The sequence below is a fragment of the Panthera uncia genome (genome assembly GCF_023721935.1).
Source record: "Panthera uncia isolate 11264 chromosome A1 unlocalized genomic scaffold, Puncia_PCG_1.0 HiC_scaffold_17, whole genome shotgun sequence".
Taxonomy (NCBI): domain Eukaryota; kingdom Metazoa; phylum Chordata; class Mammalia; order Carnivora; family Felidae; genus Panthera; species Panthera uncia.
Window position 1 is genome coordinate 83,167,492 of NW_026057577.1, and position 27,249 is coordinate 83,194,740.

General features: G+C 31.3%; 1 protein-coding gene and 1 long non-coding RNA gene across 4 annotated transcripts in view; both read right to left on the reverse strand.

Annotated features, from left to right (window-relative positions):
* The window catches only part of FBXL17 (F-box and leucine rich repeat protein 17), a 500,946-nt gene that overhangs the window by 400,232 nt on the left and 73,465 nt on the right, over window positions 1–27,249 (reverse strand). The window lies entirely within an intron of this gene.
* Window positions 9,992–21,765, reverse strand: LOC125934958 (uncharacterized). The gene is made up of 2 exons (XR_007461586.1): window positions 11,019–21,765; window positions 9,992–10,963 (listed from the first exon to the last, which is right to left on the reverse strand). It is a non-coding gene; the product is annotated as an uncharacterized LOC125934958 (long non-coding RNA).

Consider the following 27,249-nt stretch of genomic DNA (forward strand, 5'->3'; position numbering starts at 1 on the left):
TCAACAACCAATTAATCATCAAGACCTGCTGGCTGACTCTAACTCCTTAATACCCTCCTTTTCTACTCTCGCTGCCACTTAGTTCAGGCACTCTCTTTCCTGTACTGCAGTAATTTCCTAAATTGCCCTTTCTTCCCTCATCCTCCATAGTATGACCAGAATAATCTTTCAAAATGTAAATGGGTACATGTTCCTCTCCTGGTTAAAATTCTTTAATGCCTCACCAATGCCTCCAGGATAATATCCAAAATTATTAGCATAACGTCCCAAAAAGTTTTATAGAATATATCTCTAGTCAGCCTCATGGTCCACAGCCCCCTCTTTCAAGCCCTGCTCTCTAAATGTCCCCACACCTCTGCACATACTGCTCCCTCAACCTCAAACCCCTTCTTTATTTTCTAATACCACCTGGAAATATTCTTCAATTCCTTGTAAATGAGCTGAAGCAAAATAATCTCACAAAAACCTTCCCTGAATCCTTAAAAAGACTTAAGCACTGCTCCAAGTTCCTTTTGTACCACTTCTTATAGCACGTATAACACTGCATTTTAATTCTCTATTATGTTTTTCTCTTCCTAAATAATATTTCATTAAGAAATATCCCAACTTAGGGGGTGCCTGGGTGGCTAAGTCGGCTAAGCGTCTGACTTTGGCTCAGGTCATGATCTCACGGTTTGTGAGTTCAAGCCGCGCGTCAGGCTCTGTGCTGACAGCTCTGAGCCTGGAGCCTGTTTCAGATTCTGCATCTCCCTCTCTCTCTGCCCCTCCCCTGCTCGTGCTCTGTCTCCCTCTGTCTTTAAAATAAATAAACATTTAAAAAAATTTAAAAAAAGAAATACCCCAACTTAAATCATAGTGTTTATTAGACACCGAAGTATTTGTTGAATACGCATTGTATTTCTATTAGCTTATTATTTTGAAAATATTGTCATTACTGATATTTTAAAATTAAAATATTTCTTGGTAGGAATAACAGTTACATCTTACAATGAGAAATTTTCATTATAAAGTGAAATGCTACATATTAATATGGGTTATATATTGAATATAAAAATATAAAATTGAAATATTTCACGCTAATGTTAAGTGGCTTATTCATTTAAGAAATACTGAAAGCTTTCTGATCTAAACAAAACTGTGAAAACTAAATCAATAATTAAAAGGTATTTTCAAGTAAGGAAAGATGTATCATTTTATTCCTAGAAAATAATTTTAAAATATTTGTTTCTTCTAAGTTTTAACATCCCTATGTTATTCTGAATACACAACTCTTAGGGAATAATATACGATTTACTAAGCAATAAAATAAAATTCAAGATTATAAGTCTTCAGACTGTATTCATCCTTGATTGTTTAATTAAATTCCCCAAATAAATTAATTTACTAAATTATGGCATCTTTTATAATCATAAGATGAAATAACATACAAAGAGTCAACAGAAAGCCATTTGCAGTTAAATTATTAATTGTAGACTGCACAAATTATTTAAGAATATTATCAACAGTAAGCATCTCACTCAGGAGTAATGTATGTCAATCAAAAAAGAAAAAAATTCAAAGCAGACACAAATAATATTAAACACAGACTGTCAAAGGTATACTTGTTTCCAACATAAGCATTCACAGAAAGAAAATGATACATATCAAGATATTTTAAAGTTATGCAATATGTTAATGATACTAGATTACAAAATATAAGATCCAACCCCACAAAAAATCAAATTTCTTTTTACCCCATTGTTTGAAAAAACACCTTTTATAATTCCAAGAAGTTGTAAACTCCTTAAAAATACCTTGCGTTTACAATCTAAGCTAATATTAACATTACGCAGTGATTCTCATTCATTATGAATGCTTTTATGAATTTTTGAGGAGAACTGTCTAGATTCGGAGGCCTATTTCCCAATGGATGTTTTTAACCTTTATCTCCCAATGCCAAATGGTAAATAAAGATTTCTAACTAAAGAAATAAAATTTAACTATAACATCATATATTATAAAAAAATTGACATTTCCTTATGTACCTATCTATCCTCCCTCCAAAACCATGGAAAGAAAATCAGGGAAATATTTACTTTGAACTTGGCTGGAAATGATGAGGAAATTCATCAAGTCATTAAGGATGGAAGAAAGTAAAAACAAACAACCAAAAACACTAGTAAAGCTAAGACTGTCAAGTCACAAGGAAGTCTATTTCTGCCATAAGCCTTGTGATAGAATGACTTATTTCAAACATTCCACAGTTGTCTTTTAAAACCTTCTACTAATATTACTATAATCCAGACTTTGGAGGTGGGGGGAACCTATGCTAGGCCTTCATCTTTTAATTTAAAAGTCTACCTAAAAAAAAAAGGTGTCAATTTTTTTATTTATCTTCTTAACAATATTTCTCTGTAGCTGTAAAAAACATTTTGGTAAATAGTTTAGAGTGATATTACTTTAACATAATATGACAACTTTAAGACAAGACTAAGCAGTTATTTGTATATGTACACATATTTTATTAAACTCTAAAGAGCAAACTCACTAAAACTTTAAACCATTCATTACTCAGTTACAATGGTTTTCATATAGTCAATATTTTAAATTAGCTTTAAAATGTGGTATTTTACTACAAAAACATCTTTAAATAATTGCTTCAAATTTGTGTACTTCCCCCAATTTTGAATATATTAAATGGTTTATTTTGTTTTGTAAATGTTAACATTTATTGAGCCTTTATTATGTATCAGGCACTGTTCTAAGCACATTACACATGTAAATACATTTAGGGACTGAGTAATTAAGTAAATTGCTCTAGGAGACAAAGTAGACAAACTCTTTAAGTTTATAGCCTCTTGTGTGCCAAGGACTATGCCTGGGACTTAAAATTCAAAATTCAAACAAACAAACAAACAAAACCACATAGTCACCGGTTTCAGGGACTTCATAACTATTTATACCAGTATAAACTAACAACTCTTTCAGTAATAAAAGACCTTCTAGTAATATGATCCAATTGCTGGTAGAGCTCAAATTAGTATAATTAAATTCTTCAAAAGACTGTTCACAAAGGAGAGGACATTTGGTTTCAGTGGGTGGGAAAGGGAAGAGGAAAAAGCAAGGCAGTAGATTGGAACCTGATTCTAAGGTCCCAGTAAAATGCCATCTGAAGGAATTTAGATTTGATTGCATAGTAGGCAATTGAGATCTAAAGAATAATTTTAATATGACCAGCCAAGTGTTTTAGTAGAAAAACAAAAAATGTCTCAGTGCTATTGAAGATAAGATGAAATAGAAAAGAGATTAAAAACAATAAAATTAGGTAGCTACTGGAATAGTCAGAGGAATGAGGAAGATTGAAGCAGAGCAGTAGTATGGAGAAGAGAATGAAGAGTCTTTGCCAGTGCTTAGAAACTGAGTTTGATGGGGAAGATGAGACAGGACTGACTCTGAAGTTTCTAGCTTGGAAAACTAGCAAGAAGTGATAACATTAAAGGGATATAGGAAAAAGCAACAGGAGTTGAGGGGAATTGGTGTATGATTCATGATTTGAAATAATCTAATATAGCTGACACTACTAGTCTTAATGTTTATATAAAAAGTCAGTTACTTTCAGTTATGATATATAAAATACCAACGTAAATTTCTTAAACATTTCTTTTGGCTGTATTTATACTGTTTTCTTGGCAAAAATACATCTAACACTAAGCATGGAATTTCTTCTTGGAAAGTATAACCTAAAATAAAAAGATCAACCTCCCTAAAACCCAAAAGGACTGATTTATTTACTGTACATTATTAATGTATGAGGGGTTAAGACTTTGATACAGCTGTAGCACTCACTTTGATGTCAGTACTGAAAGAAGTACCACAGTTGCCTTCTGCAACTAGTCTTAATGAAAATATAGTTTTCACATCTCTGAGAGTATCAAATGTCACTTCAGACCTTTTTTGCTTTGCTCTGAGTAGTTTTATTAACATTCGTATTCATATCAATTATTAAAATTAACATTTTAAAATTAGTAATTTGCTTTATTAATGTCTACTTGAGTTATAAGTATGCATTTCAAGCAAAATAAAACATTCAACATGACAGTGTAAAATTATTTTAAAAGCTGCAATAAAAACAGTAATTGCTTTTTCTAGTGTAAGAATTCTTACTTTCTTTTTACTTCAAACTGTTACTAAGAAAGAAAAACAAATAGAAAAGGATTTCTTTTTCTAAGACATTAAATCCAGCAGCATTCAGCTAATGCATAGATAACATAGGAAACGTCAAACTGTCCTTCCTCAATTTGGTAGTTTCCACATAAGGCAAATAAAATAATTATTTCTTTTAATAACTTAATAGGTACACAGAGGGTTAAGACCATCCACTTCCTTAAGAGGGTAACATATAATTCAGCAGAATATAGCAATAAAGTTAGGAAAACTTACTTATACAGTAAAGACGATAAAAGTGGATCATTTTATAATCTGTAATAATAAAGGCATTCGGGTGAACTTTATGAAATACAGTTTTTAGACATAAATCTATACTGCGACAGAATTATATAAGACCTCTGTTGTTAAGAAATGTAATTACTTAACAACAAAATATTTTTGCTGAAATCACAAATGAAAATACATATGTTTGACCAACAGGTGGTGCTCAATTTCCACTTACAAAGAAAATAAATCTTCCCCAAAGCATTTCCAGCACAATGAAATCATTTTCAGACTATGTGGCAATTTTAAAAACTCAAACATCAGGAGAAAACCCAGTGCATAAACATTATTTTAACTGTTTCTATTGCACAGAGAAAAATAATTTTGGTTATCTTGCAAAAGAATTTTAAGACTGACACTGACCGCCCATTCATCTACAGAAGAGTGCTAAAACAGTTTTAAAATTTTGCTGAAACATTTCTTTTCAAAATTAACACTGAATACTGCAAAAAAAAGTGTTAAGCAACTCAGAAATATACTTTAAAAAATTAACCAAATTAAAAAATAATTTTAGGTCATTTTATACCAAATCATGCTTCAGAATTCTAAGTATTTAACATTCTATCCTTTGCTGGAAAGATAGCTTTAAAAACAAAAACAAACAAACAAACAAAACTAAGAAATTCAGCTAAGCCAGAAATCAGTATATTTCTGAAAATTTAGGTTTCTATAGGCCATTATACTCTTTATTCGTAAAAACAGTTGAAGCCCCAATTGTCTGGCTGAATTCTAACTCTAAGTGCCATTCTCACCAAAAGCAATGCTTTTACTTCTTACCAGAAGAATGATAAAACAATTTCAGTCTTGCATTTCCACAAATACCCAATTAGGGCTTCTATTATACAATTTTAAATTTATCTATTATACAACTAATTCTTTCTTCTTCTAATGGGAGAAACAGAGTACTACAGAAATTCTGCAAAACCTAATAGCATTATATATGATAAAAAATACTCCAACACAATAATCTTTAATCTATTCAAGCTACACTGTTCTTGCTATTTAATGTAAAGATAAGGCAAAAAGTATTTGGCTACTGAATGTCAAAAAGAAGGATAGAAGACTTTAAGAAAATTTACTTTTTTGCATAAAACCTGTGCACAGAAAAAGGCACTGCTAATCTATTAGTCAAAGGGAGAGCTATAAAGCAGGATAGACACAGATTTAAACTAAATCCAAACAAAACAATTTCAATGGCTTTTTAGTTTTATTGGAAGCACCCAAAGCCCTAAGTTTTGCTTTACAAAAATTAAATGCCACTGATTACTAAGTTGCTTAATGGTGTTAAGAAGAAATCAGTTCAAATTCAGTCTGAGAGATGGGAAATAATGTTATAATTGCAGAAAATAGAAATAAAATTTTAAAAATAGCAAAGCTCCCGATCAACACAAAACACAATTCATCCCTTGATAATACACTATTTTCTCATACAGAATTTTAAAGCGTCATAAGTCTTAACAATTCTTAATTCATTCTATTTGATTTTTAGAATCACGCTTATTTATTCCCTGTTATTAACTAGCCATTAATCAAAAACCTAATTTAGTTCTTACATATTTTCAAAAAGCAGCAAAAAAATTTAAACTTCATACTTTAACATTTAAAAATATATATATTTATTCTTGCACTTTATAAGGTGACTCTTCCACATCCACATCAAAATTCTGGCTGGCTGAGCTAAACAATATTTAAAATTAACTTTCAGTTTTATAAAGTGCCATTATTTCATTACAATACAACATATCAAATTTTCTTGTTACCTAACTGCCAATAGAGACACCTAATTATAATGAGTACACATCGAAAAAGTAGCCCCAATTTTTTGCTGCTATTCTACAGCAGTCTGATTTATACCAGTTTTTAGAATTCTCTAACATTGTTAAAGTCATTTAGTCAAGAGTCTACCAAAATCTTGTTTTTCTTTTAAACTGATGGCAGAATTATACCTTTATGATATACAAGATAAATTCCCAGTTTGCAACTAGTTTAAAGCTCCTCAAATAAATCCCTCCCTTCTACTCCTTAGTAAACCCTCACAAGACACCATATTTTGTGCATACAGAACAGCTTCTCATTGTTTTCTTCATATCTACACAAGCATGTTTACATTACAGAAATATGTACCAGAAAACAAAGATATACTTAGTTTAGAGACAGAAAAATGTTTCAGTTACAATGTAAAAGTTACTGAATATGGAAAGAAAAGCCAGCAGGTAGTTAGGCTCACTTCTACACAATCTTTCCACTTCAGATAAAGATATGTATTTCCTACAGAAAACTCACTGGCTTTACTTTTCAATAAATTGCCAAAATGAGTATCTATACTTTAAAACGCAAAAAATATAAAAATTTAAGTCAAAAAAAAAAAAAAAAAGGCCAGTCTGTCCCTGTTCACAATTGCCTGCTTGTCCAGCAAGACCTGGGTCCCTAGGTAAGTTATCCACTCTGCAGAAGCTGATGAAAGTAGTGCATGTGAAATTCGGAAGGCTCCAGAAGGAACTAAATAGCGTGGAACACAATAACACGATAAAATGTCAGTCGAGAATCTGAAAAAAAGGGTAGATGTCATGGAAAAATCATTAGATATTTCTTCCCAGAACATCTAAAATGATGGGTAAATGAACCTAAATGTGCAAATTTAGACCCTAAACTTAAAGGTTTCAGAAAATGAATTTCTTAGAGCTCAAAAGTAATGTGTCCATTCTCACAGGGAATTTTGATTACAGTTCCAAGTCTGTACAATCTATAGTTTCTAAAGCCAGAAATAAATGGTTACATTTCAGACTCTCATTTGAAATTTTCAAAAAATGTTTTAAACTAATCACTGGTTCTGCTAATGATTAGAGTACATGGTTTCATTTTTATACCTCTGGCTCAAGAAATTTTAGTGACATAACTAATTTAATATACACTTTACTATTCAAAAATCTAAAATGAATAATTCTTTACACAGAGACACACTCTCTTTCCCCTACTTGTTCAAAGTGGCCTAATTTAGAGACAAATAGATTCACAATTTTTTTCATGTACAACTTTTGGAATTGTACAATAAATGTGTCCAAAAAGAAAGATAATGGTTTTAATTAAATGTGCAGACCAAATTACCTACTGTATTATAGGGCAGTTGTTAAAAATTAATGGCTATAAAAGACCCGATTCTTTTATATTACTTAATTATCTCCATATGGAGATTTTTACTGTAAAGTAAATATGTTTAACAATGTTCTATATACAGAAAAGATGTATTCATTCTATGGAGTTTTACTTAGTTTTATTTTGCTATGGTAGCAATTTGAGAAAACCTAGAGGGCAGCTCCTAGACCTAAAAATTATTCATTAGTATGAAATAAGTCACTTAGCTTCTTTTACACACACACACACACACACACACACACAAAGCAACAAAGACAAAAGAAAAAAATAAAGATGTGTATTTCTGGCTACATTTTTATTACCTAGAATTTATATAATGAAGGCCTACATGGAATTGTTTTATATATATAAGGGTAGAATTCTGCTAGTTCCAAAATATTGTTGACTCAAAATGATTTATAATTAAAGATCACAGTTAGGAAAATAAAATGTATATCAAAGAATATATGTATGTTTAAATATGTTTATAGTTTAAAATAATAGCTTAAAATATGGTCTATAATTAGATTATAGACTGTAGTAAAGTATATGTATACATAAACATAATAAAAAGCAACATACCTACTAAAGGTTTTTTTCTATGAAATGAAACTGATTCATAAAGTAACCACTGTAGCATTTTAATTATACCTTTTCACTGCATTTTTGTCTACTGAATGTAAGAAACAGTACAAATAAAACTCAAGGATCTCTGGGTTGTTATTTCTACCACTTGTTAATTCTGAGACCTTTGGCTTTATTTTGTTGCTCGGTTTTCTATCAACTACGCTCAAAATGGAGGAGGCACATATTTATATAGATAAATTAAGTGATAAAAACCTAAAATGAGTTTAAAAGCTTTAAAATGCATATTAGTAAATGGAATTTTTAAAACAAGTCACCTTTTCATGAAGAACTGCTGGCACCATCTGAATTACAAAACAATTTTAAGGCAGTAATTTTACTACATTTCTTTTAGCACACAGTTACTACAGTTTACCTATGCTGCAAGATTCTGACATCTTTCTTACACAGCACTTGAAGTCACATTTCTCATGGACAAAGATTTAAATACTATGTTAACTACTATCTTTATATAATGGAAATTTAATTGAGGTAAGTTTTATATTTTTGTTTTTATTTGTAATTCTGTAGATCTAGTCTTAAGAAAAAAAATTAAAAGCTGGAGAAATAATAACTTATTCTTGCATCGATGCTAAGTGATAAAGCTTCATTATTCCTGGAAAATTACAGTTATCAGCATAAATGGAGTTATCAGTTATAGTCAATTATATCAACTATAAGTTATCAGTATCAACAGAGTAGGTTATTATTTACTCAGAGACATATTTTCCTATTTAGAAGAAGAGTAAAAAATTCAGAATCCAAAGAAGTTTGGCACATTAATTCCTCGAATGATAATTTCTATGAATTTATAAATAAACTGGTAATAACAAAATCTAAATATTTCTCATTCTTAATGGGAGATATAAGTATTGATATAACAGGATAACTAATTTTAAGAATACCTCCTAGTAGAACAGGCAATCCAACCATTTCTCATGTCGTGATTGAAATATGACATTTCTGTGCGCCAACCCATCATAAGTCTTTCTGAAAAACATGCCACAAATTTGGACCAATCAATAAAGCAGTTGGTCAAGGCTAATTTAGCTGAAAATACAGATGTCATCAATGTAACTAAATTGACACATCCAAGGAAAAACAAAAGTTTACACTAAAATAGACAAAGATAGTCTAATGATTACTCCTAAATGAATATAAAGTCATCACTAGTCAAAAATACTTCAAAAATGAATTATATCAATACAATGTCATTGAGTAATTTCCCTAAAAAAAGTGAGCGGAGGGTTCATCTTTGTTTTTGGAATAATTACTTCAAACAGAGTCTCAAAAAGAAAGTTAGAAATCCAGATTGCTTCCTGACTCTACTCAGTTAAGTTGTTACAAGACTCTCCAAACAAATCTTTAGCCTGAAGAAATAATCACTTCCAAATTAGCCCTTTTAAAAAAGTGAGTTAGCTCATCATTGCCTAGGCCTCAGAGAGGCATTGAAAAATTAAGATACTTAGAAAACGTAATTCTACACACAAAACCTGAAAACTTTCTTCTAAAGAAGCAACTATAATTAAGATAATAATTTTCCTCATCAAAACGCCTAAACCTAATTGAACCATTTAGGAAATATATGCAGTATTTCAATTTAAGTGATATTTACTATATTTAAATATTTTAAGGAATAGTATGTTTGTAATTTGTGGGATATTTTAATTCAAAGTGTTTCACAGACATTGGCATATGGCCCTTATACATATACACATACACACTAAGTTTTTTTGCAATGTACTCTATGGAATTCATATGTAGATATAATTTGTTCTTTTTTTTTTTTTTTAAGAAAAACCTATGCTGAATGAAAAACTGGTGATAATTCATAGTTCAAAATAATTTTGTTTATTTTATTAAAAAGCCACAGAATTGAGATGCCTGGCTGGCTCAATCAGTAGAGCATGTGACTCCTGAAACCAGGGTCATAGTTCAAGCCCCAGATGGGGTGCAGATTACTTAAAAGGAAGGCACAGAATTCCTCTCAGCCAAAAATGTTACAATTAAGTTAACATGTAACTCAATGTAAAGGGGAAAAAAAAAAGGTGATTTGCATGCACTTACTAAATAGAGTACCTAATACATAAGGGGCAAATACTACCGACTTTTTAAAAAAAACAGTTGTAGGGGTGTCTGGGTGGCTCAGTCGGTTTCAGCTCAGGTCATGATCTCACGGTCTGAGAGTTCGAGCCCTGCGTTGGGTTCTGTGCTGATAGCTCAGAGCCTGGAGCCTGCTTCTGTTTCTGTGTCTCCCTCTCTCTCTGCCCCTCACCCATTTGCGCTTTGTCTCTCTCTGCCTTTCAAAATGAATAAATGTTAAAAATTTTTCTTTTTTTTAAAAACAGTTGTACACCAAATTGTACAGCTTCACCATTACATTAAAGTCCCTGGTTCAAATCCAGCTAGTGTTAGTAACAACACAAAAGTGCTTAAGTCGTAATATAAACATCCTTCCTAAGGCTCAGAAAGATTATGAGATTCTTTCATATATAAGAATGCTTGAAAATATACTCCCTTTACTAACTGTGGTCTCTAAATTACCTGGTATAGGACTCAAGTAACAGCCATATAGTGAACCACAATGTATGGCTAAAAACAGAGCAAAATGACCACCATTAGATGAGCCACAGAGATCACATTTCCAGTACCAGCTCAATTCCATTTGACCAAAACACTTCTCCCCAACACACACACACACACACACACACACACACCTACAATCAACACTATCCATCTTTTTTTTTCTTCATATTTTGGTCTTCCAATCTAAAACTAAATACAAAGTCAACTCAAATTGTTTTCTTTCATTATGTAAAATAACTGAATTTAAGAGTGATGAGTTTGCTCAACATAAAATATACACATTCTGAAAACAGTTTATTTCTTGCATCAACTTTAGAAGACTAAAGTCTTCTCCCATTTAAAATAAAGAGTTTCAAAACAGAATTACTATAACTACAGGAGCAGTCTTCAAAGTTTGATCCAGGGTTTCTCACTCAGGACCTGATCAGGATAGCTATAAAGTCAAAACTATTTTAATAATATGGCTAACAGGTTAAATGCCTTTTCTACTCTCATTTTCTGAGTATACAGTGGAGTTTCTCAGACACTATATGACCTTGTGATAACATAATCACTCTGATGACTAATGGAATGTATGTTTCTATATTCAATATTTTTTTTAATTTCAAGTACAAAAAATATCAATAGACATAACAACATAAACAAAAACTCATTGGTGTCCTGAATAACTTTTAAAAGTATAAAGTGGTCCATAGACCGAAGAGTTTGAGAACCAATGAACAGAAATTTAGTGCCCACAAATAATGCTTTTAACATAGGAGGTAGGGATCATGTATCATGTTCCTTTCCCTCTATCTTTCACAGACCAAAGAAATATATCTCCATCCTTTCTCATTTCATTAGAGTTTTAAACACAAATTATCTGTCATGGATACTAAACACCTTCAATACAGTTGTTTTAAATAAATATGAAGCAGCCAAAACTGTCATGTAAATTTATATCTACTACCCTATGCTTCTTTAATTAAATCTGCTTTTCTTCAGGTACCAGCATTTGAGAAAAACTATTTTAGTCTTCATTTGAATCACTGACTTTACTTTAATAAACATATTTCAATAGTGTTATCTATTTTTATTACATAATAATATAGAGTAGTTCAACCTGATATAACCTATATGAACTAACTAAAGAATATAATTATCACTTATAATTGTTTTCATGAGAAACCATTTTCTAGATTCCAATCAAATTCATAAATACACTTCTGGAATATAATCACTTTTCAGTCAAGATTTCCTCTACTTAACTGAAACTAAGCTAGCAAATATATGCAAATATACAGGTCTGCTTTAATTTGGACCTTTAGGTCACAAAGAACCAAAAATCAATTCAAATGAACTCCAGAGAAAGGAAGTCTCTTACAGTTATCAACACAAGAATGAAAAGACCTAGCCACCAAGAGAGCCCTTACCCTCTCTCCTCACATGGTGTTTCGACCCCTCATATTCAATTATTTCCTTTCCATCACCTTCAATCTCAGCCTCATACATAATAAAAAAAAAAAAAACAATTTCCTTCCCCTGTGTGGAGGGAGATCTCTTCCTGATCTTGCTCTATGATAAAATAAAAATAAAGTTTTTCCATTAGGAACTGATTCTCTACTGTATGTCTACAATAAAATTTTTCTATGAGGAATGGATTCATTTTCCCAATTTCTAATTTCTAAGACAGGAATTTGATCAGTTCTTGAGAAAGATAAACTTTCTAAGCTTTAATTTCCTCATATGAAAAATGTAGAGATAAGAATACCTACCTGATAAAGCTGTCATAAACCAACAAGTCTTAAAAGATGAGCCTGATGGAAAAGAGGGGAAAGAGAAATTTGAGCAGGAAAGTAAGTGTGAACATCATGTCCAGAAAACTACATGTGAATTCAGCTAAGGCACGGTAGGTTTGTAAGGGCATAGTAGGAGCAAGATTTGCTAAGTGGAAGTCAAGCCAAGAGGGATACTGCTAACCATTCTAAGGAATGTGGAATCTCTACGGAAACAAACATTGAAGGATTTCACCCAAGAACAAGAACTCAAAAGAAAAATAGATTCAAAGAGATAGATAAGATTATGAGTTCAGTACAACTGAGCTTTGAGCATTACTCAGTTTGAACTGAAAATAAAGGTTTATACAGAAAGAGAATAAGACTAAGAATTATTTAGCAGTCTCCGTTTACAGGAGGTAGTTAGAGTCAATACTCAAGCAGTTGCTAAGGGTCCTTTTCCAACAGTTTTGAGCCATCTCCACAGAAAGAAACATCCATACATTTACCTATCTAGTTCTGAAACTAAAGTTTCTCAAAACAATATTGATCTTGGTACACCTGGGTGGTTCAGTGAGTTGAGCATCTGACACTTTATTTCAGCTCAGGTCATGATCTTGCAGTTCGTGAGCTCAAACCACGCATCAGGCTCCATACTGATAGTATGGCGCTTGCTTGGTATTGTCTCTCTCTGCCTCTCTCTGCCCCTTCAACTCTCTCTCTTTCAAAATAAATAAATAAACTCAAAAAAAAATATTGACCTTTACTGTTTAATACATCTGCTCACTTCCATTCCTATTTAAAACAACAACAACAACAACAACAACAACAACCACCAAACCTGACAGTTTGGATCTACTACATTTATATCCAAACCTACTGCTTGAGCCTTTACTAGCAAAGTAAAACTGATCTAAAAGTACCACTGTAGTACTCAGAGCAGACTCTGATATCTAAGGGCCATTACACTGGAATTTTTAAATCTTATTCGTAATTGTCTACATTAATGGAGATACATGAATTTGTATATTTTTAAAGGATCTTTTTACTTTGGGGGTAAATTTTTATACATTTTCTTGAAAAACATGTAAGTATATTTATTATTGTTATTATCCTACGAGCATTTAGATATAGGGAAAATATACTTCCCAGTGCCTCAAGTAGGCCTATAGATTTAATTTTGTAATGCTCTGAAATGAATGAGAAGGACACAATAGTGGTTATACATTTAATATAAATTACTAAAGGATACAGGTCTCCAAAAGGAATTTTTACTACTTTTATGCCTAAAACAACATTAGGCCTTATTTGCTGTAACAGAGGCAGCACAAAGTAGTGGTTAAGCACATGGATTTTAATGAGATAGTGTCCAGATTCTAAGTTTGGCCCTGAAACTTACTAGCTTTCATTTCTCTGTGCTTCAAGTCTCCTCATATGAAAAATGGACATAATATTACCTACCTCATAGAGATGGTATGAGAATTAATCTAGTTAAAATAGGTAAAGTATATCACAGAGTGCTGGATTCACATGTTAAGTATTATTATTTACCTTGGAGCAAGTTATCTAGCCAGACTCTTACTTCTTTTAAGTAAAGGGGCCTTTCACTGTGGGTCTGTCAAGTACTTTATCATTCTCAGTATAAAGAATAAGGCTGCCATTTTTCCATCATGATGTCCATAGAGTGTTGAATCATAGTATTTTAAGTTATGTGCAATTTGAAAGTCTTACATAAAAGAGAACTTGAACCTTCATACTCTCTCTCTTCTCTCATTATCACTAGTTGGTATACAAAAAACCCAAAGTACTGACACTAGTAATTGTTCCATGCCATTAAATATATTAATTCACTGTCATGATTATGTCTACTTCAATCACTGTCATTTATTGGTTATTACACTATCCCTCTCTTTTGTACTGAACACATTGTTTTTAGGTATCCATCATGAAACCTAAAAAATAATGGTCTGGGGCCACTGACTATCAAGTCAAGTACTCCTATACGTATTGATAGTTATAGTGATAACCCTGAATCAACCAGAAAGTCTATCTTAATATATTCTCTTTAACAAAGTATTTTAGAAAGGTTGAAAAGGTTTAAATTTAAATGAGTGACCTTTAGTTATCTAGTCTATGGTGTAAACTCTTCTGTAGATGTTCTCCCAAATTACTTCTTGTTATAGGATAATGTTTAAAATATATTAATTAGTGAAGTCATATATAAAACCTAACATTTTTTGGAAAATACAAATTATATTTACATAGAAAAATCCTGACAATATTCATTCAGGTATAAACAGTGATTGATTTGTCTTTGGGTTCTGGGTAATTTGTGATTTCTGCCATTTTGGCTTTGTGTTTTTCAAGCTTTCCTTAATGACGATGTACTGATTTTGTAATTTTAAAAAGCAAAATAAAGAAATAAAAGGATTCTCTACCTCTTCTCATCTGTTTATGTTTAAAATAATACTCCATATCTAATAATTCAAATGAAAACTATTCTATTTAGGGTAAGTCTGACAGCTAAAAATCACTAAAAAGTTTTTCTAAAATTTAAAATTTCTATCAAATGCAAAGTATCATTCTATAAATTAAATATTTAAGGTCTTTCAGGGCAGGTGAATTTCTGTGCATTAACAGCTACTTTTAAATAATTGAGAATTATTCAGGCCTTCCTAACCATCACCAGGATGTTCTGAAACAGGATATCCTATAGAAGATCACAGTTTTAAAACTGCAAGGTCTCACAAAACAGGTAAAATTTGTGAGTGGACTACCATTTCCAGTAGCTGCAAAAGGACAGTGAGGTTAAGAAAAAAGCACTTTCCACACTATTCATTTACCCTGACCCATAATATATGAACTATTCCTTTTCTACCCAAGTAGCTCCCTATTACCAAACTTAAAAACTGTTTTACTCTAAGAAATCATTTTTTGAAAAAATCCTCTACTCCAAATTTACCCACCCTGTTTTCATTTAATAATCCTCTAAGACTATCTATATCCCACAATGTTTAATTACGTCAGAAATTGCCCATTTAAACTGTGTAGCTTCAATAAATAACCTAACTATGGTTGCAACGTGTATCATTTGAAACTTTAGCAAGTTTCTTACATTAAAAAAAATTCCCTTAGAACTCTTAAGGTATTTTTTTAAATTGTCTCAAAAAAAAAAAAAACCAATTTAGAGCTATATCTACTGAAGAATCAATAAATTATGTATGTTAGGATACTTACTTAATTTTCTTGCAGGGCCCTCTACCACTGCCCTATTAAATAACCATTACATCATTATTTAACATCAAAGTGTGGAACATAGGCTTCTTTTGCTTTAAACAAAAAGCAGTATGTGACTTGCAAGCATCACCTACTTACACATGTCCTACATGGCCCAAGACTGAAAATCCACGGATAATTTTCCTTCACTATCTGCTGCTGCCTGTAGAGATTTAATCTCCTTTCCTCTCCTAGCCAAACTGTCGGCAAACTTCTTCAGAGAACTCCAGCCATCACCATTCTGGCTTCAAGTAGGGAACAAGTCAGGACCAGGTCAACACAAATTAAATTTGGGACTAAAGAGGAAATGGAAATAAGGGAAAGGTAAGCACCACTGAAATGATCGCATTCTACTTTCAGTTCCCCATTGCAAAAAAGTTAACCTACCTACCCTTCCTTCACATACATTTTTAACACTAATTCTTTTCATGATCTCCCTTGGAGATGCAACAATGAAGTCTATACAGAAAATGACTTTTGGTTTCTGAATCCCCAAATATCCACCACTGCTATCTGTCCTTGGACTGAGCTTTCCCTAAGTGTTTTTTATTCCTTCTCCAAATCTCTGTTATTTGTATAAACTCTTAGAAAACCTCAAAAAGATAGAAGACTTGCTCTGATGATAGGAAAAGAGAAGGGAATACTAACACTATTTTGTGTCTTAGTTGAAGAAAGGGAAAAAAAAATCCTAGTTACAAAAAGAGTGGATGATAACAAGAGGCTAGTAATGAACCTAAGAAAAGAAGAGATGAAGGCCCAATGCCAGAAATAATGAGTGTGTTCTAGGTATTTTCAATGGAAGAATTCTAGTCAGACCCTTTAGTTTCCAAAGTAAAAAACCTGTTCCCCAGATTCCAACACCTACTTCTGTGCCCCCAGCTAGCTCACTGCTGAAGTTCCTGTCCAGGTCTTTGGAGTCATCATGAAAAGACAGAAATGTGTCCTCTGAATCTCCTAACCTAGTGCTCTGAAGATATTTTTCTATAGAAATATTCTTATCAAAAGCAGCTAGGCCTCATAATCGCAGCAGTATTATAGTTCATAGGAAATGCTACGTAGACTAGCTTAGAAACACATTACATAAAACACTCCTAGGAAAAGGTGTTCCTAGTTTCACTCAACTCCTTAAAAAAAAGCACATCTTTAAAAATTCAATGCTGGAAACTGCTCATTTGTAGGTCATGAACTACCTCTACTTCTGATGCAACCATAGCTAGTATGGCAACCTTTCCATGTAGAAAAGCAAGTTCCCTCATTCCTATTTAAAAAAAAAAAAATAGAATCTCCTTTTTCTAAACTTAAATATCCTGAGTAGCAGATTGCCTGATTATAGCAGTACAAGCCATTGCTGGGAGGCAACCCAACAGTGGGATGAGAGTAATTTCACACGTATCTTCTATTTAAGCAGTCACACATGTTACGACACTGCACAAATGCCAAAGTGTGAGCAAAAACCCCTAACTTTTATAAACCTAAGTTTCAGTTGAAGAGCCCTGTAAAACTTAAGGAAAATAAGCCTGCTATTCTAATCCTGAATTTGTTACTTAAAAAGTACTTTAATGGAGCAAAATCATTTCTATCCTTAAAAATACAAGTATGTAAATTTTTCACTATTCTGAGGAAACACAAATATATGTTATTCTATATAACATTCACAAATATATATTCTTTTTTCAGGACCTTCTAATTAAAATGCCCAATACTGACAATTTCAAAGTTAGTGCCTAGTCATACCAGTAGTTACAGCATACTCTTCCCTCATTCCGCCATAATAAGCTAATGGCAGTCATCGATTTCCTGTTTTCAGGTCAGACCAAAATTACTTGTATGAAATACAACTGAATTTAAATTGAATCACTTAACAAACTCCAACTGATTGTTTCTGTCATATTTTTAAGTGGAAGTGAACATTTACATACAGCCAAATCTCAGTTGCTAAAGATTCAACAACTATCCAATGCTCATGCTACTTTATTTGTCCTTCCAACTTCCACTTTCAGTTCTTCTTCACTTCTTACCCACTGAATAGACAGGAGAATTTTGTTTTCAAATGGTGCATAAATTAGACAATTGCAAGGTGTTAGAAAGAAGAATTCACCTCTCCCAACTTGCTACCTGATAATAATTCTTCTAACACCACCAATGTATATATAAGCCATTCTATTCAGGTAAGTAACTGGGATCACAATTCTTCTGGAATAAGCCCTACCAAACACCTACATTTACTTCCAAACTTGCGCACCCAGACTGGATAAACATGCTTTGAAAGCAAATATTTCAATGTGAAAACAATGGGCCATGTATCTTCAAAAAGCAGAAGCTTAAGGCCATTTAATGCTAACTCTACCTTTTGCTACATGGAAATACATCACTGTGTTAGTGAGGAAGGAATTAAAACAGACAGACCTAGTTCTGTCATTCATTTATAGCAAGCTAACAACTGCAAAATATAACCTTAGTAGCTATACTAAACTATTCAGCTCATTTACATTTCAGCAAGAGTTAGACCTCAGCAAAAGAAGGATGAAACAGTCTAGTATTGAGTTTGGTAATTATCTTCAATTGTTTATATTTATATATTACTATATTTCCATTATTCCTCTACCCACTACTAAGATAAGAGCTATCGTTTCACTCGTCAGCCTCAGAGAAAATGAACACAACAGATTCTGTAAAATATTTAGGTTCATATCGCCATTTATAATTCTGCACACTGTATTTAATGCCTCAGTCCCAAATATATCTAAAACTATTTTTTGAACATCCAATATAGTAACTTTATAATAAAAATTTTACAAAAACTATGTGAAGAAGGTTCTGATAATAAAAGATCTAGAAACAAAAATCATAGCACTATGAATAGTTACCATAATGAAAAATGCATTCACAGTCAAAATAGAGGATAACGGGAAATACCATATTTGGTGGCAAAATGCTAAAAATTAATAATTCTAGGCAAAGGGTATAGGACTTCTTTGTACTATTTTTGTAACACTTCTACTTTGAAATTATTTCAAAATACAACAATTTAAACACCTAAAATGAAAGCAAAAAAAAAAGACCGTATTTAAAACATTTTCCTTAAAATACTACTAATACTTAATAAGTAACTGAGTAACCTTAAACACTAACATTTTTCTACAGTCTTCTGAATATATTCCCCTGAACTGTGGTAAAGAGAAAAAATCTATGACTTCAAAAATACTCTTAAAAATAACCATAAACTTTACACTGTCGGCCAGTATTGAAATGGTAGAGTCAAGAAGTTTTTAAACTATGTTTAAAAAGATTCAATTTATAATTTGGTGTGAAACAGCAAATTGCTAAGATTTCCCATAAGTGAATTCAGAAAAATAGCACAAGGGAAATAATTTATAATTTAATGTTCTACTATAATGACTGGCACATTTGATATTATAATTAACAAATAACAAATTGATATTATTAACTTTAATCCTAAATTTTGTTTTTAATCTGAGTATTTCTTCTTCCACATTACAAATTTAATTCAGATTAATATAGTATTAGAAACTTAAATGGTCTGTCTATACAACCTAGATATTAGCCCCCACAAAAAAGCAAAAAATAACATTCAGTTTCTGAAATTACTACTTATAAAAGTGATAAAATACATTTATTTCATTTCATCATTCTAAAATAAGGCAAGAAAATCTCTGGAGTCCTAACATTTGGAGTAATAATATATTTATATAACACTTATAGCTTATAAAATCCTTTAAAAGCTCTAATCTTGTTTTAGTCTGTAATCTTACATCCTAGGTAGGACAGGTATCATAACACCAATTTAATAGGTGAATTTTATAACCCATTGAAATATTAAGACCATTTATTGTCTTATTTTCCTATTTTAAAAAGTTTTTCCATTTTATTTAGTTTTATGAAGAAAAATATAAGTGCCATGTAATACATCATTATGTTCAATATGACAACTATCTCTAAAAATCACTTAAGAATGATAGATGAATATTTTTTTTGAAACTGATCAACTAACAAGGTTGCAAAAATGCAGCTCATTAGAAAGCAAAAATAATAAAAACTTAGGAAAAGAGCATATCAGTAAGGTCACATTATTATTGAAGCAAAAAAGAAAAATACATTCAAAAAAATTGTAATGTATTTTCTTTAGAATCTATCTAGAGCTTATAAGATCTAGAGAAGTAAGAAGAAAATGTGCTTGAGTGACCTATTTTTGGTTTTACTTATTTTGAATCTGTTGTTAAAAACAGAAATACCTTAGTAAGATCATGAAGATTCTCCCCTTTATAATTTAACTTTTGTGCATCTGAATGGTGAGGTGAAAAGTTATATATAATTTTAGTAATGTTACAGTCAATAAACTTTAAATGTACTATATTTCAAAATAGTTTTCTTATATCAAAAAAGTGAAATAGCACACTAAATATCACCCCAAACTTGCATAATTTTAATCAAACCTGATAATAGTTTTCTCTCAGTATTTTTCTTCCAATCATAATACAACTAGGAGACTTTTTATTTTCTTCCAAAAATATGAAAGTTGTCAAAAAAGAAAACGCTTCAAAAAAAATAATAAAAAAAAAAAAGAAAAAAAAAGAAAAGCACTTCAAGCAACCAAGCATCAAACATATTTAATTCGGCACCACATTCTCATAAAAACTCAAAGACTCTTCAACTACAATTAAAATTCTGCTTGCTAATGTATATCATTTGATAATTCAATTAGGATATAAATCTAACATCTTCCAATATTTTAAAATACAGAGGGTATTTAAAAACAAATTAACATGTTGTAACTCTACAGAATACTTTAGAATGGATAATAGGAAACATTTATCTTTGATATATAGAGTAAGTGCAATAAGTAAATAGCCTTCATTTTTAAATGCCCCAAAATGGACACAATATATAACTAATGTCTGACCACAATGCTGCGCTGTAAACACACACACCTTGCTGATGAGGCCATCTCTTGACATCTATTTAACAAGGGTCGTCAGTAATGAGACTCTTTAAGATAAGTTCCACACAGATCTATCCCAAATGGGATGTATTATGATTCATGAAAAATGACGTAATATGAACTCAATGAAACTCTACCCTTAGGAAAGATTAAGACTTTCAGTAAAACCCATCCTGCTTACCTGACCCTCTAAACTCTTTAAAGAAGAAAAAAAGATGATCAACTATGATTAAAATACTTACAAGAGAAACACATTTTTAAAAGATTACCAACACGTACTAGAATTGTATTAGAAATGTAACCCATTTTTATAAGGCAAAATCAAGCTCTAATTTCTCATGAAATAACTCCCTGTAACAACAAATTTCTTCTGTCATAGATCACAAGTTAAACCTACAAGACACTTAATAGATGATTAATAAAATCCTACCTTTCACAACACAAGCACTAGTCATCATTGTGTAGAACCTTTTATACAGCAGGTATTCAAAAGTTTATACATATAAATGATAGCTATCTCTAAATATGAACTGTAAAATTTTTAACATTAAAATATCAAAACAAAAAAGTGAGAAACATCTTCACATTTAGAAGACAACACTGATTTCTCGTGTTGAATGATGCCCACTCATTATTAAACAAACTAGATTCCATATAGTTTAGCCTTGCCTATCAAATAGTCATTTTTAAACAGCAAGGCCATGTTGTAAATACAATAAACAAATGAATTAAATAACTGCACACCATTAGGTACCATAGAATAAACACAAAATGGAAATTATACTATTGATTTTTTAGAGATCAGTAATCACTAAATCACACCAAATCATTAAACTATTAGCAATCTTGTAAGTTATTGTAAACCCAACTAATCACACAAAATACCACTTGTGATATGGAGCCAATATACATTGTTCCATTTTAGGTTTTTAAAACTTAATTTGTGTATGTATTAAAACCATCACATTTTTTTTTTAATTTTTTTTTCAACGTTTTTTATTTATTTTTGGGACAGAGAGAGACAGAGCATGAACGGGGGAGGGGCAGAGAGAGAGGGAGACACAGAATCGGAAACAGGCTCCAGGCTCCGAGCCATCAGCCCAGAGCCTGACGCGGGGCTCGAACTCACGGACCACGAGATCGTGACCTGGCTGAAGTCGGACGCTTAACCGACTGCGCCACCCAGGCGCCCCAAAACCATCACATTTAAAATTCTTTATAGTAATAATTACCAATCATACAAATTATCTCAATTTCTAGTTCTGAGTTATGTTTCTATCAAGTCCCATCAGGTATTAAGTGAAACAGGTGTGTTGCTAAATGTTAATTTCCTGTATTATATTTTCGATTAAAAAGTTTTTAAAAACATGTGAAGTTGACATATTAGTTCTCCAAAAACTAAACCTATGTATATTCATTTATTTGTTACAATCATACTACCAAAACCTTAGTCATAACTTTTAACGAGCACTTTTAATGATAACAATAATTTTCCTGCAATCTGCTAAAGAAAACACTCTTAAGTATTTTGGTATAAAAATTAAGATATGTTACACTGAAGATTAATCACCTTAATTAAGTACAATAAGAAAGCATTTCCATACATCTTAACATGCCAAATTCATTAAAAAAAATATGCCAGTATCCACATAACACTTAGTCATATTAAAAATGTTATCGTAAAGCAATATTAAATATCTATCCCAAAACCTGTAAAGAATTTCAGCAATCAAATGGAACAGTAATTTTAGTATAAAAGTATATGCACCTTACATATCCAGTGATTTAAAGGCAAAAGCATTTTATGTATGTATCCTATCTATCAGTCTATGTATTAGCAAACAAATAATCACATGAAACTTAACTGTTTTTACTGGAGCTGTATTTTCCAAAATAAAATCTTTAATAGATCATTAAATAACAATAAAATTAAATATATGGTTCTTGTCTAAAATGACTTTCATGAAGCAATTCACAAAACATTTCATTTCTTGTACATACAACAAAATAACATGCTAATTAATAGAAAGCTATAAAAACTGTGAACGTTTTTCCTTCCTAACAAATGAATGTTAGGTTCTCTAAAATTGAGAAAAAGACCAACACAAACAACAAAAAGATGACCTATTTTAAAATAATAGTAATGAAGTACATACTCATATATCATGTTCAAAAACAGAGCAATACCACATCCAGTAACTTAATGTCTTAGCAGGTTTTCACCCTTCCTACAGCTTTACCAAAACAGTAAGTTGCACAAATATCAAGCAAAAGTATTTACCAAACTCCTATTATACACATTATATGGTGCTATGTGTTAATAACTTTGCAATCATTTTTATTTTTATTTTTAAATAAATCCCAAACAATCCAATATTGTTTTAAAAAGAGTATATAGAAAACAATGTTCTTCAATAACCAACAAGCAAAGAAAGAGGCCCTGACATTTCTGAGGCAAGAAGTGAAAACTGGTTTTAAAAACTGATAGCATTTGGTAACTTATACTATTTGTATATGATATTTTCAAATATGAGATATTATTTTAGTTCTTCCTCATCAAAACTGTGTTTAATTAAGCCTTTCTGAGTACTGTATGCAATCATAAACAGAAAACAGTAGCCCAATTTATCATAGGCATGAGAGACTTAGAATTTAAAGTATATGGAATCAACAGCACACAAGATAAAGACACAATACAACTGCTCTCAGAATGAAATGTTTAACATTCTCATCCATGGCATTAAAACCATAAGCTAAACAAGTAATGGTTATGAAAACAACTGTCTAACATCCATCATATTTGTGATAGGGTGATTGCAATTAATTACTAAAAGGTTTTTAACACTACTGTTTTAAAAACCACAGCAGAAATTAAATATTCATTTAAAAAATAAGTTATAGCACATCCCCAAAACAAGGCCAAACCCAACCATGACTGACTATGCTTGATGTGACACAGCTGGAACATTCTGCTTTGTCTACTCCCCCTTAGAGACACAAGGTGGGGACAAACAGTGCTTGCCTTCCAATGTTTTTATTCTACATATACAGACAACAAACGAAGTATTTTAAATAAGCTATTCCACTTCATTTTTTCTTCCATGTAATAGTGTTAAAATTATATTATCAATCTCATTCTTGAAATTGATCATCTAAGTACAGCATGAGCAGAGTTAGCAACAGGAAAAAAAATCACCATTCCCATTAAGAGATTTTTAAATACATTAATATGTACTTTCTCTGAAATTTTCTTTGATAGTAAAATTAACAATGTGGCATTACTCCTAAAATAAAACAAAATTAAATATCATATTTCTTGGATTAAAGCATTTCTAATTTGGTTAGGACAAACAACTACCATTGTGGAGAGGTTATATCTAGTGAATTTTATCTGTGCACTGCAATGCAGAAAGTATTCACAATGAGACAACTTGAGTTACTTAACTTTTTCAGCAGAATTTACTTTGTAAGACATTTGAAATAATATGAAGATTTCAATGTTTTCATAGCAGCATTATATTAATATTTCTTAAATGCAAAATAATTTTGAAAATAGTTATAAACATCCCTAATATATTTTAAATAGACAAAAATCAATAATCTAAAAGTAATTACTTTCGTTGGATAAAATTATCTCAGAAAAGCAATTTAAATTTTGATAACTTTCACTTTTTAAATTAGTTATTTGCAAATGTGCAACTATTAATATACAACCTAGAATAATTACCTCTGGAATCCAAGCTAGACACTACCAAAAAGTGAACAGCAATATTTTTCCTCAAATAAGTGTATCTGAAATGTGTGCAGTGAAAAATAAGTTTATCAAACATGATCCAAAACTGTTCCCTAAGATCCAAAAGTGACCTACTGGCACTGCTGTTTATACATCATTAAAAAGTACTCAATTTTGATAATATATTCTTTAAAAAATATCTACTCTCTTAGCTCAAAAATCATTTTCTGACATGATAATAAGACCTTTCTTTAGAACGTTTAGCACTCTATACTTATCTCTCCTTACTACTTTGAACTTATTTCATCATTTTTAATCCTCAATGTTTTCCTGTTCTTTTACCTTGAACATTATTCCTTTCCTTACCTTCTTTTATGCCCTTCTTTTTGTCTTTTCATATTTCATTCTTTCTTTAAGCCAGCAGCATATGAAGCCAAAGTGACCTATGTCACCAGGTCTGAGATAGCTATAAAAAACAAATTCTTACTGTTTTTAAGGGAAGATAAACAAGGCAGTTACCATCTGGGAGAGGATGAGGGGATTTTAACCCACCAGCAAGCCTGTCCAATAAAACTCAGACTCGAATCAAGTGATTATAACTTCTCATGCACACACATAGAGCTCTTGGAAAGCATCCAAAATTTTTTTTTGATTTCTTCTCTCTTGTCTAGAAAAGAGAACTAAAAGCATAATTGGGCTATAATAATCCAATCGCTTTCACAAGTCTATTGAACTCAAAAATGTTTCAAATAAAGTCTTTATAAGCTAAGACTCTAAATGTCTTGAAAATTTTTAATTTTATTTAAACATTTAAATCTGAGGGAAAGCTAAACTGTTTTATGCTTCCCACAATTTTTGCTCCAACTAATAAGAATATCGATTACTAAATATGTAATTACTACATTATTCAAAAATGAAAACCCCAGATTTTGCAACTAAAAAAAATAGATAAAATAATTCCCAAAGCCTTAAAAACTTGATTTTCAACAATCTTGTTTGAGTAGACTACTTTCAAACAGTGTTTTTAAAAACAGATTAACTTTTAACAATTTAAAGATCATGATTATTTTAATTTGAGAAGAATTATAAAAAATTATTTAAAGGAAAAGCACAGGTTTAATGCCTATCTCCAAACAAAGCTTTATAATAGATATCTAAAATTAAATAATCACCAAATAGTTCACTTAGCAGGGGTGTCCTAAGGGTATGTATTCAATAATATATCTAATGAAAATAATTTTCATGTTGCCTATAATTTTTGCTCATAAAAACATTATTATTAATATCGTTACTACTACTCACCTGTCATATGGGTATGCATGCATTTGTTGTGTTATGTTTAAATCTATAACAATACTAACATTTCAAATCTTTAATTACTGAATATATTATCAGTAAAGCACTGAATTACAAGACATTGATATCAGTGACTCTAACTAGAGATACAGTCACAACTTCTAAAATATTTATTCTGCTGCTTCTTTGAGGACAGATGAGTGGAGAAAGAGGCTTCTTCTCAAGCGCTGATAAAATTAAGTGCATGTCTTTTGTTGGTGCAGATTTAAAGAATAATGGTTAGACATCCTTCCCCTACTTCTTTCACATTAAAAAATGGTCTCTGGTTTATAGAAATGTAGACTGGTGTTGAATGCTATTATGTAAGAATACATCTGCATACTGTTGCCCTAAAAATGTTCCAATGTCTCTGCCACACCACCAGTTGTACAATTTATGTTGCTAATGTTCCTATTACCTGAGGCTATTCCAGTCCATTCAGAAAGTACTGCTTCTGCCTTTCTAACTATAAAACTAACTTTAGAGGCCAAAAAAGGAAAGGCGATAAATGTAACTTAAAAAAATTAAAATAAAAAACTTCTGCATGGTAAAAGTGCTACGGGCAAGGCTAAAGTGAAATGACAAACTGGGAAAAAAATATTTAGAACTCTAATCACATACAAGAAACTAATATCTTGAATAAATAACAACTGCCTAGGAATACATAAGAGAAAGATCTGCAACTTGGTAGCAAAATGAGCCATGGATGAATAATCACAGAAAAAGAAATCCCAATGGTCTTTAAACATATGAAAAGATGCCCAAACAGACTTTTAAAGAGGGAAATACAAATGAAAACTAAGTAAGATACCATTTCTTGCCTATCAAAATGGCAAAAACCTAATATACTGAAAACATACTACGGACAAGACTGTGGGAAACAAGCACTCTAAATCCATTTCCACTACTTATAGGAATACAAAATGACACAACCCCCAGAAAAGAAAATCTGATAGTATCTACCAAAATCACAGGTGTCTGCACCCTCTGACCTAACAACCCCACTCTGAGAATCTCTTGACAAAGACACTTATATTTGTACAAAATAATGTATGTGTAACTAATCTGACAATTCTTGTAATAGCAAGAATGGATACACCCTAAGCATCTAAGAATCACATGCTGAATGAATTATGCTATCTCCAAATAATAAACTACTAGTTACAGAAGATGAGAGAAAAAATGAGTGATATGTTATGTAACTGTTATGAGAAATCTGTGAAATATAATACACATGGTAATTTAACATTTCTGTAACTAACATGCATCCCTTTTTGTAAATACTAACTACTTTTTGTATAAAAAATATATAAGAATATAGGCTTCTACTTTCTCATATTTTCATAAACACTGGTTACACATAGGGAGCAAGATTTCCT